The 20037-nt window shown below is 47.2% G+C and overlaps 1 protein-coding gene across 1 annotated transcript in view; it reads right to left on the reverse strand.

Annotated features, from left to right (window-relative positions):
* LOC308640108 (steryl-sulfatase-like) overlaps nucleotides 1-20037 on the reverse strand; it is a gene marked incomplete at its 3' end in the record, with an annotated part of 55219 nt that overhangs the window by 21200 nt on the left and 13982 nt on the right. The window contains exon 2 of the mRNA XM_081312140.1: nucleotides 9927-10051. The remainder of the gene's footprint in view (nucleotides 1-9926; nucleotides 10052-20037) is intronic.

Here is a 20037-nt window from a genome sequence, read left to right on the forward strand (position 1 = left end):
GTACCTACATATATATTTTTTAAATTTTTGAACTCACATTTTCAAACGTCACAAAGATACAGTGAACAGAAAAGAATTATGAATTACTATAATATGCAAAATGTCTGATTTCTTTAGGGATCAAAAATCAAGGAGTATCACGTCCCTCAACATTTTCACATTCTTTTACTCCGTGTTTGTATATGGAGATTTATTCTATATAGAGAGAGACACACGATGAAGCTTTATGCCTTTTATCAGTATATTCATACCTATGTTAGAAAATTTATTTCTCCAAGACTTGGGGAATGCTTAAATAAATTATCCAAGAGAACACTAGGTAGCCTCTAAAGTTCTCGATATCAGAAGGATATTTTATCCTGCCGAAAAACTTCATGGTATACATTTAGAGTGGAAGAGTTAGAACCCATCATTATATAAAGGTCAGTGATTACAAATTTTTACAACGTTATAAGGGGCCGAGACTGGTGGTGCACACCTGTGAATCTAGCGGCTTGGGAGGCTGAGGCAGGAGGATCGCAAGTTCAAAGCCAGCCTCTACAAAAGTGAGGCCCTAAGCAACTCAGTGAGACCCTGTCTCTAAATAAAATACAAAACAGGGCTGGGGACAGGGCTCAGGGATCGAATGCCCCTGAGTTCAATCCCCAGTACCAAAAAAAAAAAAAATTATGTGCATATGTGTATCAGGTGTGTGTGTATATGCATCTAAAGCAAGATGAGATTCTTTATTTGTAATTCATTTGGGGACAGCTGGACAACTGACGGTTATTTCGAGATTTTTGTTTTTTTACACATTTGTGCACTTACCAGATTTTCTACTTATTTAAAATGAGGGGGAAAGAGTGCAAAGCAGAATTTAGTTACATTGTCTTCCTGCTGATGAGGCGGTGCTCCATTTCAACTTCCCAAGCTCCTCCAACTTGATTAATTTGTGCTAAAGGGAAGGAAAAGAAAAGGAGCCCGGGTTTCAAGTGGCCTTGAAGAGACCCTGATGCAGACAACTTCCAACTGATGAGCTCTTGTGACAGCAGCTGGCCCTTGTGAGATAATTATGAAAAAAAAAAAAAAAGAATACGGTTCCCTTTCAGAGAAATTTGTTGCGCCCTTATTCTTTTTGCAGATACCCGGCAAAACGCCGAACAACTACCTGTTGCAGAGAACAGAATGAACACAGAGGTCTCTCTCTCTGTCTCTCTGTCTCTCTGTCTCTCTGTCTCTCTCTCTCTCTTTCTTTCTTTTGGTACCAGGGATTGAACTCAGGGACACTCAACCCCTGAGCCCCGTCCCCAGCCCTATTTTGCATTTTATTTAGAGACAGGGTCTCCCTGAGTTGCTCAGGGCCTCGCTTTGGTGGAGGCTGGCTTTGAACTCATGATCCTCCTGCCTCAGCCTCCCGAGCCGCTGGGATTATAGGCAGGTGCCACCGCACCCGGCTCAGTGGTGGATTCTAATTAAGAGCACTGTGAGCTGCAGAGCAGGGATTTAACCAGGGAGACAGTGGGCAGGACTGTGGGGGTCATTTCCACGAGGGACCCTGCCAAGTCCTTACCCCGAGGAGGCGCAGGATCTCCAAAGTCTTGCCTGAAACAGTCTGTTTATGTACCTTGTCCCTACTGCCTACCTACTACATCTATCTACTACGTCTATCTACCACCTAGACGTCCATCTGGAATCTATCTACTTACCTACCTACCATCTACTACGTCTATCTACCACCTAGACGTCCATCTATAATCTGTCATCTACCTACCCACCGTCTACCTACATCTTTCTAATCACCTAGATGTACACTTATAATCTACCATCTTCCTATCATCAATATACTACCTCCCTATCATCTACTTACATCTATACACCTAGTCATTTATCTATTATCTATTAATCAGCTAAGCTATCTATTTATGCTTATATTCTACCTGTTTCTACCTTGGTCCACTCAACCATCCCCTCCCTCCTTCCCTGTCTTGGACCTACCTACCTAATCTATCTATCTATCTATCTATCTATCTATCTATCTATCTATCTATCCATCTGTCCATCCATCCATCTGTCCATCCATCCATCTATCCATCCATCCATCTTATCTATCTCTCTCTATCCATCCATCCGTCCATCCATCCATCCATCCATCTATCTATCCATCCATCCCTCCATCTGTCCATCCATCCATCCATCCATCCATCCATCTTATCTATCCATCCATCCATCCATCCATCCATCTTTATGTATCTATCTACCTACCTATCCATCCATCCATCCATCCATCTCTCCATCCATCCTATCTATCTGTCTGTCTGTCCGTCCGTCCGTCCGTCCGTCCATCCATCCATCCATCTTATCTATCTATCTATCCATCTACTCTATCTTATGTTTCTGTATGTCTGTCCATCCACCCATTCACCCACCCACGTCTCTATTTATTCCATGTATCCATATATGCATCTATTTACCTATTTACATACCTACTTACCTATTTACCCATCTAGTCCACTGTCTGTCCATTGGTACATACCTATCCATTTATCTCATCTATGTGTCCATCTACTATCTATCCATCTATCTATCTACCTACCTACCTATCTATCCACCTCATCATCTATTTATCTACTTAACAAACTAAGTACATACCTACCCACTTATTTGCTGGAGCTATCCACCTACCTACCACCCACCTACCAATTCGTCCACCTATTCAATCTGTCTGTCTGTCTGCCCATTCACCCACTCACCTGCCTACTGACTGACTACACACTTACTGATTTATTTGACGCATCTGTCCATGTAGCTGTGGGTCTGTCTACCAACTCATCCATCACCTTTCCCGTGACCTAACATGATTGTCCCCATCACGACTCTAGGTTTTCGTAAGGCTTGGTTCAGTGCTAAGCACATGTGGATTGGCAGCTAGTGTCTTGGAACCGGGGTGATAGGGACATGCATGGCTTTGGGGGCCATGGAGCAAAAGAGACACAATGACTGAACAGACAATGAGTGTCCCAGAGAAGCTGTGGTGTCGGGGAGTGAGTCTGACGGGGCTACAGCAGACTCTGGAGCCAGGGTTCCCCAGACACCTCCACCCAAGACTCTGAGCTAAGGAAACGTGTCGGCCAAGGTACCAGGGTTTCCATATTGGTTCTTGGAGACTCATCCCCAACACTCAACAAACAGCTCAAGCTGATCTGGGTTCTTCCCACTCCCTGGCACCGATTTGCACTTATTTCCATATTTGTGCCAACAAGCATCCCATTGTGCCCCTTGAGGTGACAATGGGAGGTGGTTCAAGCCGTCACCAAGGTGGAGACAGCTGAAGTGGGTTTTCACATCACAGACGCTGCCAGACTCTCGGAGATTTCAGACTCCAGAGTTACCACACAGAATCCAGATTTTCTGCCAAGTCTGGTGAACGTTTTGTCTTAAGGGAAATTATACCAGTTCTATCAAGGGAAATTGTTGAGTCTTTTCTGGCATTATCAAAGAGCCCCAGCCACCAAAATGTGAGTTAAATAATAGTTTCAAGAGACCAGGAAGAAAACGGGGGATTGGAAACTCATTCTGGATATTCTTAAAAAGTGGAAGCTACAATAACCTTTAAAATAAGGGATAGAACACTATTATTTAAAAAATGAAAGTTCACAAAAGTTCTCTAATACGACAAAAGTATGGTTTGTGAATAGAGAATCCGAATGACTTTGAGTTATCATTGTGATGTTCAGTGTTATTAAATGTGCTGAACTCACTTATCTTTTGCATTGCTATGATAATGTCCTCAAAAGCTAAGGATATCATTAGGCAATTTCCTACTTCCAGCAGAGAGAAATGAGCTTTAAAGATACATTTATTCCAGAATCCAAGTCTCGTTCTCAGAATAACTAGTTTAACGCTCGTCTTAATGATTTATTATTTATTATTTTGATTTTATTTTTTGAAGTGGAGATTGATCGCAGGGGAACTCTACCCATGAGCTACATTCCCAGCCATTTTTAGTTTTAATTTTGAGACAAGGTCTTGCTAAGTTGCTCAGGATGGCCTCGAATTTGTGATCCTCTTGCCTCAGCCTCTACAAATCTTTGAGATGACAGGGGGTGTCCCACCACAACTGGCCGAATAAGTACCTAAGCAAGGGATCAATGTGTGATGAGTTATTTTAAATGTGAATGAACGGTGGGCTCATGAACCCCCACCCAAATTATTAGAAACTCAAAAACTTAAACTAGGGGCTGGGGTTGTGGCTCAGCGGTAGAGTGCTCACCTAGCTCGCTTGAGGCACTGCGTCCGATCCTCAGCACCACATAAATGTAAAATAGAAGAAATTATGTCCACCTAAAACTAAAAAATAAATATTAAAAAAAAATTTTAAATAAAACCTTAAACTAAATTCAGTTTCCATTCACCTCCTATGAAATGATATATGATTGAATATGCATGGAAAATCCCCTCAGCCTGTACAGATAAAGGGGGAAATATCTAAGGACTCCTGAATTCTAAAAACAGTTATTAAACTTAAACGATAAAAGCGGGGGGGGGGGGGACCCTAGGTTTAAAGCCATGAAATGAATGAATCTTAACAATGTGATACTAAATGGTGAATTTCCATTGTGTCATCAAATTCAGAGTTCAATAAAAATAGAAAAAAAAAGTAGTAGAGGTTTAAAAAAATGACTATATCAGCCGTATCAAAAGGCGACTATTTTAAACCTAGAAGACTCTGCTCCTGAATTATAAAATCAATCTAATATAGGACATTTTATTACTGCCTTCTAGTATTTTATACTAATATACACTGAATGATTCAAAGTTGTGGTGGATCACTTCCTAATTAACTTCATATGATATTATATTTCATATTTGTGTTGTAGATCGACTCCCCAAGTGGAGGATTTCCACGGAATCTTCCAGAGGGTACTCCTACAATAAAGGGGTTTCCACAGAACTTTCCGGAATGCGCTCCTGAAATGGAGGATTTCTTCAGAACTTTCCAGAAATCACTGCTAAAATGGAGAATTTCATAGAGCTTTCCAGAAAGCACTGCTAAAATGGAGAATTTCCATAGAACTTTCCAGAAATCACTGCTAAAATGGAGAATTTCCATAGAACTTTCTAGAAATCACTGCTAAAATGGAGAATTTCCATAGAACTTTCTAGAAAGCCCTCCTAAATATGAAGGATTTCCACAGAACATTCCAGAGGGCACTATTAAAAGGGAGAAATTCCACTGCGCTCACGCCTAAAAAGAGAGATTTCCACAGGACTTTCCATTGCGGGTACGCGACAGTGGAAGAGGTCATCTGAATAGGAGTGGACATCATCAGGGGAGAGGGGTCCCCAGGAAGAAGGCATGGACGCGCACCTGCGTCATGGACCTCTCCCTTGTTTTCCTCCTGACTCCCCATTCCCATCCTCCCCATATCCTTGCTTGTTGGCTTTGGAAGATGGTGGCCTGTGATCCCCGACACCACCTTTTGGAGATTGACTGAGGCTCCCCTGGGGATTTCCTGGGTACGCGGGATGCACACAGGCTAACGCACCTTGTGTTTTTTCATCATTAATCTCTCTTCTTGCAATGGTCTGTCCTAGTAGAACCCAGAAAGTGGACAGAAAAATTATTTCTTCTCTGCCTCCGTCTCTTCCTTCCTCTGAGGTTACAGATGTTTTTAATGTGGACGTACATGTTATGATTGAGATGCAAGGTGTCCCCCAAAAGCTCATGTGTGATATGCTACAAGAAAGTTCAGCAGTGAAATGATTGGGTTATGAGGGGTATAACCTAGAAGTGGATTAATCCACTTGGATGGACTCACTGGGTGTAGACTAATAAGTGGATTAATCCACTTGGATGGACTCAGTGGGTGTAGACTAATAAGTGGATTAATCCACTTGGATGGACTCACTGGGTGGTGACTGTAGCAGGTGGGGTGTGGCTGGAGGAGGGGGTCCCTGGGCTGTGCCTTTGGGGTCTCTGTCCTGTCCCTGGTGAGCAGAGCTCTCTCTGCTCCCTGGTGCCCTGTCCTGAGCTGCTCTCCTCCTCCAGGCCCTGCCGCCATCTTGTTCTGCTCCCCTTGGGCCAGAGCCATGGAGTCGGCCACCAGGGACTGGACCTCGGACACCGTGAGCCCCAAATAAACTTCTCTTCTTCTTAAAGCTCATGTGTGAGACATGACAAGAACCTTCAGAGGGGAAATGAGTGGGTTAGGAGAGGTGTAGAATCATAGTGGATTAATCCACTTGGATGGACTCACTGGGTGGTGACTGTAGCAGGTGGGGTGTGGCTGGAGGAGGGGGTCCCTGGGCTGTGCCTTTGGGGTCTCTGTCCTGTCCCTGGTGAGCAGAGCTCTCTCTGCTCCCTGGTGCCCTGTCCTGAGCTGCTCTCCTCCTCCAGGCCCTGCCGCCATTTTGTTCTGCTCCCCTTGGGCCAGAGCCATGGAGTCGGCCAGCCATGGACTGAACCTCGGACACCATGAGCCCAAATAAACTTCTCCTCCTCTACAATTGTTTTTCTCAGGTCTTTTATTCACAGCACCAAAAAAAGCTGACTATACATCTGCGTAGATAGAGATAAATCGCACAGGCACAACACACTTCATGTTTTCTACATCATTACAATGTAAAATGATAAGAAACAATATTTGCATTCACGCATCATGATTTTTTTTTTTTGTGGTGTAGGATGGAATGTAAGATGGAATGCACTCGGCCACTGAGCTACACCCCAGCCCCTGTGATGATCTATAGCAAGATGCATGGATCACAACACTCCCCTCCCAATTCTTCCGCACAAGACTCCCCAAATAAGGACCCTTCCTTTGAAACCACGTTTGCACCATCCGCGATGCAACATGAACATGGATTTAAGCAACTCAGCTCCAAGAGAGACCCCCAAAGAATGGTCCCATCGCCCCCCGCCCTCCACCCGACATCCAGGATCCACAGATGAGGCGAGACGGTTCTAGTTCTCCACTCTCTTAAAATCTGGAACCGTCGGGTAGCCATGCTTTGTACAAGGTGCCCACACTGACTTCTTTGGAAGACCCTGGGTCTCTGCCTTAAAACCGTGTGCTGTATTAGATATGCCTCTGAGGTTTCCCTGAGATGGGATTCAGGCTGCAGGGTCCTGGTCGGGACCCCACGTGGCTGATCGTAAGTCCTTCTCATGAGTCCACGGCCAAAGGAAGATGGTGCTAGATGCCCACCACTGGGCATTCCCTGGGTAAGGCCCTGGGCGCTCAATTCCTCCTTAGCCATTACCTTCCATTTGATTTTTCTCCTTTATCTTCTCCTGAGACAACACCGTAATTAATCAGCCTTCATTTCTGTAGCTGGAATTAGCATATTGACTCTAAAATATGCTTCCTTTTATGTGCACTGGACGCCGTAAAATATTCTTACCAGGGATCCACCGTCTACACGAAAAAGACCTCTCCATGCCACCGAAAAATTTTCGTTTTCTCTCTTGCTTGGTCCGAAAACTCTATTTTAATAACATCCAACATTTTAAAAAAAAAAAATAGAGGGGAACAAATTAGAAAATCTAGGGACAAGATAAAAGCATTTTCCTGATGATCTCTTAAGTCTTCATCCACTTAAGCCAAGGGAAGAGATTTAATAGGCGGTGTCAAGGAACGCCGCGTTCTGAATTCTGAAGCACGTTAAAATAGCCCAGGAGAACGGGTTCGGGTTGGGGAGACATAATGGGTATTGTTAGTAGGTTTCTAGGAGGCAACATTGGAGTCGGCCACACTGAAAGACTCCCACGTTTCATCCCGACGACGTTAAGAAAGCATAATGGATGCTGTATTCGTTTATCATGAATTAATCATGAACCTTTTCAGCCACATATTTTTAATTAGCTACAGAGTCTGTCAATTTCTTTCCAGGGCTCTCTGCAGCTGGGTCTAAAGAATGTCAATCTCCTTTGGAGACTAAAATCACTCTATGTATATATATATATATATATATATATATATATATATAAGCATTTGTCTGCAAAATTTATAGCTGTTTTCCAAATGGAATAAAAAAAAAAACTGAAATCAAATTACTTCGCAAGTGCTGAAGGCTTCCAAAGGCTAGATTAGAAATCGACGCAGGATCTCGTAGGATCGATGACCTTCGGAAAATAAATGACCCTTGAAGACAGCCGAAAAGTTTTTGGTTTCCAAAACGGAGAAAAGGAACCCGGAGATCCTTTTGAAGAACAAATTGCAGCCATTACAGGAGCCCATGTTAAGCTGCTCAGCTTTAGGAATGAGTAGAAGCCCAAGCAAGCTTTTAGCCACAGAGGATGCACCTTCCACAAAGGAGCATCCTCAGCTGTCGGTTTAAATTTAACAGGGAAAAATACGTGCTAGGAAGTCACTGTCTTTGGGGGCAGTTATGAAGAATACAAGCAATAATAAGTGTGGTGAGGATGTGGGGGGAAAGGCACACTCGTACGTTGCTGGTGGGACTGCAAATTGGGGCAACCACTCTGGAGAGCAAGACGGAGCTTCCTCCGAAAACTTGGAATGGAACCACCATGTGACCCAGCTGTCCCACTCCTCGGTTTATACCCAAAGGACTTAAAATCACCATACTACAGGGACGCGGCCACATCAATGTTCATAGCAGCTCAATTCATGAGAGCTAAACTGTGGAGCCAACCCAGGTGCCTATCAACCCATGAGTGGATAAAGAAACTGTGGTACTTATACACAGTGGAATATTACTCAGCAATAAAAAAGAATATAATCATGGCATTTGCGGGTAAAGGGGTGAAATTGGAGAATATCATGCTGAGTGAAGTTAGCCAATCCCCAAAAAACCAAAGGCTGAATGTCTTCTCTGATAAGTGGATGCTGATCCATAATGGGGGAGGCGGGGCTGGAGGAATTTGATTGGTCAAAGGGAAGGGTGGGGAGGGGAGGGGCATGAGGGCAGGAAAGACGGTGGAATGAGGTGGACATCCTCACCCTAGGTACATGTACGACTGCACATGTGCTGCGACTCTGCATCTTGTACAACAGAGAAGTGAAAAGCTGTGCTCCGTTTGGGTACAATGCACTACAGACCTTGCAGGGTGCATAGGGAGCCACCCCATGCATTCACCGGTGGCTCAGCAGCACCCTGGCCCGCCCAGGACTTGCCACCGAGACTCGGCCCCAGCTCTGTGACAGCCCCAAGCATCTCCAGGTGGTCTCCACCCTGGTGGGGAAGAGCCACCTACCACCAGTGACCTCAAACCCCACGCTGCCTCTGGATGATTAAAACCACCCACTTTCCATCCCCCAAGGTTCATCCGACTTTTCCGCTTCCTAGAACCATCCTAGGACACCACCTTCTCTCTTCATCCCCATTTTTATTCAGAACCCAGAGACACAGTGACTGGGTGAGCTGGGACCCCACGCCAGGGCTCTCCGACCGCCAGCACGGTTCTATCTTTGGGGACCTTTCCATACGGACTCGAACCTGTCCCCTCTGAAGCCATCTGTCTGCCCCGTTTCTCTGAGCCTGCTGCTACAGGAGGGTGACCACAGGGTCCCGGCCAAGGTGGCTCACCTCGATGACATCGTGACATTGAGCTGTCAATTATTTAACAAAAGGTCTAAAGATTTTATTTTGATCTATTTATTGTTGCGGAACCGGGAATTGGACCCAGGGCACTTTACCACCGAGCCGCACCCCAGCCCTGATTTTGTTTGCACACATTCACCACCACCAGAGTCCCTCTGCCTACAGCCGTGAGCCTGCCCTGAGCCTAGTAGGCGAACATCAGCGCATGCACCAAGAGCCTTCCCCATGCACCCTGCGTCTGCCACCTTGCCGATTTCACCAGTCCTTCAAAGACCCAGGAGGTACACCGCGTCACGTGTACCTGGGGTGAGCCAGGCACCTAGCGAGCCCCGGGTGCCCCTCGGGGACGGGCGACCCACGCAGGCAATGCGCTCACTCACCTGGGGCTGGATTTCCGACAGTCTCTCGAGCACTTGTCCTCCAAGGGTCTTGAGGAAAGGAGATCAGGTGTGCTGGTGCTGATGTCAGCTGTCAGTGGGGATCGGCCAGCGGCACCAGGCTCACCCTGAAAATTTGTCCAAAAGAAGAAAAATTCATGAACTTCAAAAACGTGTGCTGAGCTACTCACAGGAGGTGAGCTCCCTCTTGCATAGAAGTTTCCTCGGCCTCAACTGCTCTCTCTGTTTAAGTCTCCTCCATCCTCGGGCCTTACCTCCCAGCCACTGTCTCCAAGAAGTGCCCCCCCCACAGTGAATCCATGGAAAAACAGAGTCCCCCATTGATAACCTTCAGACGACCTCTTTTCCCCTTGAGAGCAGATGTGTGTTGTTACGAACAGGATGATTAGTTTACTGGACACTGTTTTTAAACTAACGTGTACCACCATGCCATCTTTGATTGGCTCTATGTGCTGCATGTTGGTGCATAAGAGAGACAAAGGTACATCTCTCCATATATACATATAGCATCTAGGGAGAGAGAGAGAGAGAGAGAGAGAGAGAGAGAGAGAGAGAGATGGATGCATGCATAGATGGACAGAGGTGGGGATGGATGGATGGATGGATGGATGGATGGATGGATGGATGATAGAAATATAGGTGGATAGATAGATGGATAGATAGATGGATGGATTGTGGATGAATGGATAGATGATAGACGGATGAACAGATGGATGGATGACTGAATAGATGGATGGATGGATAGATGGATGGAAAGATGCATGGATAGATGGGTGGATAGATGAATGGATGGATGGATGGATGGATGGATGGATGGATGGATGGATGGAAAGATGCATGGATAGATGGGTGGATAGATGAATGGATGGATGGATGGATGGAAGGATGGATGGATGGATGGATGGATGGATGGATGGATGAATGGATGGATGGATGGATGGATGGATGGAAGGATGGATGGATGGGTGGATGGATGGATGGATGGATGGATGGATAGATGGATGGACGGATGGAAAGATGCATGGATAGATGGGTGGATAGATGAATGGATGGATGGATGGATAGATGGATGGATGGATGGAAGGATGGATAGATGGATGGATAGATGGATGGACGGAAGGATGGATAGATGGATGGATGGATGGATGGATGGATGGATGGATGGATGGATAGATGAACAGATGGATGGATAGATGGGTGGATGAACAAATGAATGGATAGATGCATAGATGGATGGATGGATCAATGGATAGATGGATGAATGAATGGGTGGATAGATGGATAGATGGATGGATGAATGGACAGATAGATGTATGGATAGATGCATGGATGAATGAATGGATAGACACATAGATATCTCAACATTATCTACATTGAGCATTAGCCTCTTGCTACAAGAATGACAAAGTAACTGGGCAGGCACCTGTCTTCTGCCCACCCACCATGACATCATTCGGTAAGACTGGAATTGCATACAGGCAGAGACGAACAGTAGGGTGAGTCATGTCAATATATAAATATATGCATAAGAAATTTGGATATATATTATGTTTTTCCACCATTCTTTTGTGTGTGTGTGTGTGTGTGTGTGTGTGTGCTACTGGGGATGGACCCCAGAGCCTCACACATGCTAGTGAAGTGCTCTACCATGCAACTACACACTGGCCTGACTTCCAATAACTTGGAGGGTCATAGGGGACCTTGGCCCCAGGTCCCTGATTTCTCATTGAATTTTTCTGAATAAACATAGGGTCACAAATGATGGCCCACGGGACAAATCCATCCCACGACCAGATTATGCAGCCAGTTCACCACCTTTCAAGTTCCAGTGGCCAAAAAAATAACATCTGAGAGATGTGCAGAGTGTGAATCACATCCTTATCTGGGCGTCCACAAATGAAAGGTCTTGGGACACAGTGATGTGCATGCATTCATTGACGTCTCATCCACGGGTGCCTTTGGGCTCCAGTGTCCACGCTGGGTACTTGTGAGGCAGATTGCCTGGCCCGGAAAGGTGGAGATATTTACTACCTGCCCTTTGCAGAGAAGGCTTTCCGACCTCTGACGCGGATCCCTACCCACCAATGCAAGAGAGAGTCCGGAAGAACTTTTTAATGTAAAGACCCTCCATGCGTCAGAGCTGACATTTCGACCCACACAAGCCTGTGCCCCCCACAAGGTGTGAACCCATCCGACCTGTCGCTTATGCTTGATGAAATATCGTCCCGCTCTGCGGAACCTACCCACAGGAGAGCATCTCGTTAGGGAAAAATCACGACAGCATAATAAATTTGGGTCAGTGTGCATCTTGTTTAAGATCCCAGCCACAATTTCTTAGCTTCAATCGGCATCCTGGAGGCACGTCCCCCCACCCCAGAGGTGACATTTGAAGCGGCAATCCATCTTCCAGAGTGCCTCTTCACATTAGATTCTTGCACAAATGGAATGGGGTGCTGTCGAAGCTGATCTTTGGCTTTTCCTCGCTGCGGGGATGACGATGGAGCTGGCACGGTCCCGTCTTTCTGCCCACCCACCACGACATCAGTTGATAAGACCGGGATTCAGCGGCCGTGGATCTGAACAATAGGGTGACCCTCTCTCGTGACCCACGGATGATCCAAATATCATTTCCCGTTTGTTTGGCCCACACCTTTCAGTCTCAGAAAGGAGATTTTTAAAGGGATCAGTGTGTGAGCTGTACTCATTTCTCGGTGCTTACCAGCCCCTGGTTTGGACAAAGAAGAAGAATCACATCGAAATCGATTAAGTCACACGGCCTGGCACAGTGCGGGGGGGGGGGGGGGGCATCGTGGACCACACTGTGTCCATCCCAAGAATGCACCCACAAACCACCCTCCGACCCCGCAGTCATCACCCCACAGTCTTTTTTTCCTGGACTCAACCTAAGAATCATGGTGCAATAAAACACTCCGTCCTGAACACGCACACCATGCTGAACAAAAACCGCATCTTGGGGCCACTCGGCTATGATCCTTCAGAGATCCTAACAAAGGCCGAGGGGACCCAAGTCCTCAAGGTCAGGTGGAGAGTCTAAGGGTCGCTCCATGCTTCAGGGAAAAATGCAAGATTGGTCAGAGATTGGAAAACGCCAACATGCATGATCCTGAAAATATGATTTCCATATGCTCCCTGCTCACAGTGCAAAGGAGAAGAATTCCTTGACCAGTATTCGGAGTCATCCAAAGACTGACCTATCATCCGCAGGCACCCTGGGCTCAAAGAACAGCATTAAATAATAATAAAATTATAAAATAATATATTAATAATAATAATAAAATAAAATAATATATTATTATTATTATTATTATTTCCGGCATTGTTTCCATACCCTACGCTTTTTGGAAATGTAATATTTGCTGATCTTTTCCCGAATGCAAAATGCATGATCCAGTCTCCTGGCGTAAGCATTCAGAATTCCACGAAGCATTCCACGATCCACATTTCCAGCCACTTTATATCTGCCATGTAGTGATTATGCATGACGATACCCGTCATGGTGACTATCATGGGGCACTGAACCAGTCCCATAGAGCAGGGGTCACCAGTGAGGGCCACCGTCTGCTTTTATCGATAAAGTTTTATTAGAACACATTCTGGCCGTCTTTGGCTCCTAGATGTAGCCCCGCCATCTGCCCGTGGAAATGTGTTCCCATCGGCCCTGTAAGTCCCTCTCTGGGTCTCATTTCCTGGTCTCAGGAGGACAGCAGTCGCCCTGAGTCAGAGACAACCCGCACACCAGGGTGAGCTCATCTTGAATTTCCTGATTGTGTCTGTTAACAAATCGACTCTTCTCTGTCTCACGCAAAACACATGTTGAAATTTCAAGCTCACTATGAGACATTAAGAGGTGGGACCGGGTGGAAGCTCTGAACGGCCTTTGGGCTCTGCCCTCAAGGATCCTGCCAGCCAGAACATAGCCGCAGAAGCAGGCCATCAACCCTGGACTTCCGGAACCCAAATCAACCTTTTTTCTTAGTAACTAGTTCAGTCTTTGGTATCATGTGATCAGCAGCAGAAAACACAGCGGGAATTATAATCCAGAGGCGTCATTGTATAGGAAAGACCCAGTGTCTCACGCCAATGTCACATAGGAACACAGGTCCAAAAATCATGGCCCGATCTCAGCTTCCCCAAATCCCCTAAATAAACTGTTACCTGGCCCCAGAAAGCAGATGAAAGCAGGAGATAATTTCTACTCTTATTTTTATTTTCAAAACATAATTTAATTTCAAATTCTAATTTTGTTTGAATTCGAATTTCATTTTCAAATTGTCATTAATGCACAGCAGAGAAATGACAGCTGCATATATTGACAATATGCATGACGTTTGGACATAGGCGAACATTTAGAAATAGGTACATCAAGCTTATGAACGTACCCATCACCTCAAACACTTCTCTTTTTTGGGGGGGGGGTGCTATCAGGGACTGAATCCAGGGGCACTCGACCCCTGAGCCCCATCCCCAGCCCTATTCTGTATTTTATTTAGAGACAGGGTCTCCCTGAGTTGCCTGGCGCCTCGCTTTTGCTGAGGCTGGCTTTGAACTCGTGATCCTCCTGCCTCAGCCTCCTGACAGAGGCCCCCCGCTCCTGACCACCTGGCCTGACACTCTTTGAGCTCTTCAGAGGGACCCGAGGAGACTCAGGCACATCAGTCACTTGGCCATATCCAAGCAGAGCCTGGGGACAGAGATTCCCGCCCTGGGCATGGGGGGCATCTCACCTGGGTGACGAGTGAGCGCTGTCTGCAAACCGACTGGCCCAGATGATCGGGAATTTAATAAAAGCCACTGGATTGTAAAAGTGGGCGAATTAAATGAAATGGAAAAAAAAGAACTCAGAAAAGTTGTCAATAGGATTTCAGCAAAATTACTAAAAGCAACACCCTGAAACAGCAGCTGTGTGAGGAATCTCTGTTTTGTTTTGTTTTTGGTTGGGGGGTTGGAGTGAGCAGGTCCATTTGATTCTCTGCGTCTCTTCATTTTTCCTCCTTCTGTGGAAGGTTCCGTGGGAGACGGCCTCCATTTTTCTCCCTTTAACCCTTTAACAGGGTGACGCTCATCTAGTCGACCATTGTTACCGTTTGCATGTGAGGTATCCCCCCACAAAACCCCCATTTTTATGATCAAGGTAAACTGCCTTCGTCTTGGGAGCCATGACCACACCGATAGGTTCATCCATTTGGTACCAGTGATCGAAATGGATCAGTGAGGTCATGACTCTAGGCAGGTGGGGTGTGGCTGGAGGAGGGGGTCCCTGGGCTGTGCCTTTGGGGTCTCTGTCCTGTCCCTGGTGAGCAGAGCTCTCTCTGCTCCCTGGTGCCCTGTCCTGAGCTGCGCTCCTCTTCCAGGCCCTGCCGCCATCTTGTTCTGCTCCCCTTGGGCCAGAGCCATGGAGTCGGCCACCAGGGACTGAACCTCAGACACCATGAGCCCCAAGTAAACTTCTCTTCTTCTAAAAGCTCATGTGTGAGACACTACAAGAACCTTCAGAGGAGAAATGACTGGGTTAGGAGAGGTGAAGACTAATAAGTGGATTAATCCACTTGGATGGACTCACTGGGTGTAGACTAATAAGTGGATTAATCCACTTGGATGGACTCACTGGGTGTAGACTAATAAGTGGATTAATCCACTTGGATGGACTCACTGGGTGTAGACTCATAGTGGATTAATCCACTTGGATGGACTCACTGGGTGGTGACTGCAGCAGGTGGGTGTGGCTGGAGGAGGGGGTCCCTGGGCTGTGCCTTTGGGGTCTCTGTCCTGTCCCTGGTGAGCAGAGCTCTCTCTGCTCCCTGGTGCCCTGTCCTGAGCGGCTCTCCTCCTCCAGACCCTGCCGCCATATTGTGAAATGATTGGGTTGTAAGAGGTGTAGACTCATAGTGGATTAATCCACTTGGATGGACTCACTGGGTGTAGACTAATAAGTGGATTAATCCACTTGGATGGACTCACTGGGTGGTGACTGCAGCAGGTGGGGTGTGGCTGGAGGAGGGGGTCCCTGGGCTGTGCCTTTGGGGTCTCTGTCCTGTCCTTGGTGAGCAGAGCTCTCTCTGCTCCCTGGTGCCCTGTCCTGAGCTGCTCTCCTCCTCCAGGCCCTGCCGCCATCTTGTTCTGCTCCCCTTGGGCCAGAGCCATGGAGTCGGCCACCAGGGATTGGACCTCGTCCTCAGGTCCGTCATCCAGCGTCTGATGGGTGACACAGGGAGGTGCTAGGTCCCTCCAGGTCCCCTCCAAGGTGGGTGGGGGCACTTCCTGGCCACCCAACTGAACGTGGGACTGTAACCTCGCCACATCTTTCCGTGCACAAAATGGCCCTAGAGAAATCCCCTTCTGTGTCTTGGTTGACGCCAGCTCCTACAAAGTCCAGTGCAGAAATGGCCGTGCTCTGCACGAAGGTCCAGTGAGCCTGTTCTGCCTTCCGGAACCACCCAGCTCCCTTCATGACGGGCGGAAAAGGGACATGCAGACCCGTGGCCGTGGGCAGGAAGGGCCTCATGGGGGCCACGGGAATCCGTCACCACAGGTCCCCCGACCCCGCCCCGGTGCTGCTGAGAGACACACGGGGAGTTGGAAAGGGCTTTTCCGGGTCCCCGTGAGGCCACACGGTCACCATGGAGGAGCCACATGATGGCGGAGGCAATGACTAAAGCACTGGTCTTAGCACAAAGGCCACACGGGCAGGGAGGACCCAGGAGAGGGTGGGGGGCGGGAGGTGACCCCAGCCAGGGGCTCCAGGTCACGTCTGGGGACCCGTGCTGCTCGCTGCAGGAGAGAGAGGCACTTGGGACTGTGGGGGTGGTGATGGGCACTGGACCCAGGAGGACAGGGGGCTCCGTGGAGGTGCAGGGGACACAGACAGGGATGTGCGTTGACTCTGTTTGCAAAATAAGCCGCCGAGGCTCTTTGGTTCGTGCAATGCACACAGCCAAGACTTTTTCTGGTAACATGCAGAGAGACATCTTCAGGGTCAATTTTTTGTTTTCGGTGATTCTTGCCGTTAGGGGTGCACTTTTTTACCAAGTTAAGAGAATGAATATGATCATTTGGTCGGATCATTTTGACGGCCTACGTCTGTGAGGGAGCGTACACAGGGTTCACAGGGCCACGCAATAAGGCAAACATCGTCCCTAAATGCAAAAGTGAAGGGGTCCATCAACATGGTGAGGAGGGAGCCTGCAGAACGGGAGAATCTCTACCACCTGCCCCTCGGACCGAGCACGCGTCTCCAGGATCTATAAGGACTCAAGAAACTCAACAGCAAAAAACCCAAATAACTCATCGATAAATACATGGGCAAAGGCACCCAACAGACGCTTCACAGACGAAGAACTTCCATCCATAATAAATATATGAAAAAAAAAGTCCTACGTCTCTAGCAATTAGAGAAATGCAAATTAAAACCACACGAGATTCCTTCTCACTGCAGTCAGAATAGCAATCATCAAGAACACAATTAACAATGAATGCTGGTGAGGATGCGGGGAAAACATACACTCATATGTTGCCGGTGGGACTGCAAATTGGGGCATCCACTCTGGAAAGCAGGACGGCAATTCCTCAGAAAACTTGGGATGGAACCACCATTTGACCCAACCATCCCACTCCTGGGTTTATACCCAAAGGACTTAAATCAGACCATACTGTAGGGACACAGCCACATCCATGTTGATAGTAGTTCAATTCACAATAGCTAAGCTATGGAACCAAACTAGGTGCCCTTCAACAGATGGACAGATCAACAAAATGGGGTACATATACACAATGGAATATTACTCAGCTATAAAGAAGAATGAAATGATGAGATTTGCTGATAAATGGATGGAACTAGAGACTACCGTGCTAAGTGGAATAAGCCAATCCCGAAAAACCAAAGGCTGAGTGTTCTCTCTGATATGTGGAAGTTTATCCAACATCAGGGATGGGGGATTAAAAAAAGAGAGAACAGTAGAAAGATCAGTGGCATAGATAAAGAGGCATGAACAGAAGGGAAGAGGGACAGGGACGGGGTAGGGAAAGACAGTCGGATCATCTGACCTAACTTTCCTGTTTACATATAAGTATGTACAAATGCATGACAGGAGCATCCACAAGTCACTGAGTGCAAAAATACATCTAGGAGCTGGCTGTGGTGACCTAGGCCTGTCATCCCAGCAGCTCAGGAGGCTGAGGCAGGAGGATGGTGAGTTCAAAGCCAGCCTCAGCCAAAGGGAGGCCCGGAGCAACTCAGTGAGACCCTGTCTCTAATAAAATCTAAAAAACGGCCGGGACGTAACACGCAGCCTCTTTTTCTTATGAATATTCCCTAAACACTAGAGGATGACGGCCGCCGGGTCCCCAGCATCTGCGTTATATCAGGTTTTGTGAGTCGTCTAGGGAGGATTTGCAGTGTCCAGAACACACATTGTTTCTAGGTAAATATGATTCCATTATTTCTAAAGAGCATCTGGATTTTGGTATCTGCAGGGGGCTTCCTAGAACCAACCTCCTGTGGACGCCGAGGGGTGCTTTTTCGATAAACCCAATGAAATGACGTTGACATTCTCAGACCCTTGGAGCCATCCTCTGGCAGTTCTGTCTCCAGAGCCTGAAATCACGTGGCCCTGCAGACCAGGGGACTGACATCTCTGGACTCTTCGACCAAACTAGAGAGCCGTCCCTAAGATATGGACTTTGAAAGTTGAAGACGGAATAAAACACACCGTGGAAAACGCAGGGACGGCTCCTCACAAAGTCAAAGAGAATCACCACCAGACCCATTTTCTACTCTCAGGTGTAATCCGCCAAGTTATCAAAAACACACTCTCAAGTGTGTGTAAATTCACCCCACCCCACCACCCCGATGACGGCCTATTATTCACCACCATAGCCCAAAGGTGGAGGTCACCCACGTGTCTGTCAAGAGAGGGACAGACAGGCAGAAGATATTTCATCGACGCCGCGGAATAGTATTCAGCTATGGAAAAGGACGCAGGTTCAAAATGAGAGAACAGATTGGAAGTTACTGTTTAGGCGAACTGGTTCTGGCCATGGATTATGGTTAGAGTATTGAATCTTCCAGGTAATCAATACTCACCCACGGTTCATTTTTCTATTCTGTGAGCTTCTTTACTTTTGCAACTGAAAAAAAAAAAATCCCTTCCGGGGGTATTGAGCAAGACTGCCCTGGCTCTCTGCCGGGGCAGCTCAGATCTCATGAGTCATGCGACCTGTGGGATCTAGGCGCCCAGGACTTAGAAATGCAGCATTCATGAGCTGCCCAGTCACCTGGACTCATCTGCAATTGGAACTTCCTGGCACCATTTCCAAATTGCTGACGGGGCTGACTCTGCCGTGGAACATGCAGATCACCTGATGTGACCCAGTCTGCCACCAAGGGCCAATGACTTTGTAAAACTTCAGACGCTACCTCGAGATGCTCAGGGGCTGCTTTTCCCACCTATATAATGGGACTCAGGACTCCCAGCCCTCCCAGGGTTCAACTGGGAAAAATCCTCATACTGAAAAGGTTAATAGTGCAGAAAAACAATACCGTCTTTCCGTACTACAGGGGCAGAGAGACATGTCACACAATCTTTGTTCGATGTTCAAAGCCCCAGTGAGACCAGGCACGGTGGTGCACACCTGTAATCCCAGCGGCTCGGGAGGCTGAGGCAGGAGGATGGCCTCCTGTTCAGTCAGCCTCCGAAAAACGGAGGCTGTCAGCAACTCAGTGAGACTCTGTCTCTAAATAAAATGCAAAATAGTGCTGGGGAGGGGGCTCAGGGGTTAAGCACCCCTGGGTTAAATCTGTGGTTATCAAAAAAATTCCAAACCCAAACAAAACACCAGACATCCATGTGTGTATATATATATATATGTACATATACACAATGGCACACCAGGGGTCCCCCATGGGTACACTGCCGGGACACTTCATGCACAGAGAGCCACGGGCTGCAATGCACCACCTCAGCATCCAGAAACCCTGCAGGCGACCAATTCTCTGCCAAAGAGCCTCCTGTTGTCTATCTGCAAATCAGCGGCCTGCACCTGCGACCGGGGGTCTGCACATTTCCGGGCACACTCC

This window comes from Spermophilus citellus (genome assembly GCF_964194105.1).
Source record: "Spermophilus citellus genome assembly, contig: SCAFFOLD_438, whole genome shotgun sequence".
Lineage (NCBI taxonomy): Eukaryota > Metazoa > Chordata > Mammalia > Rodentia > Sciuridae > Spermophilus > Spermophilus citellus.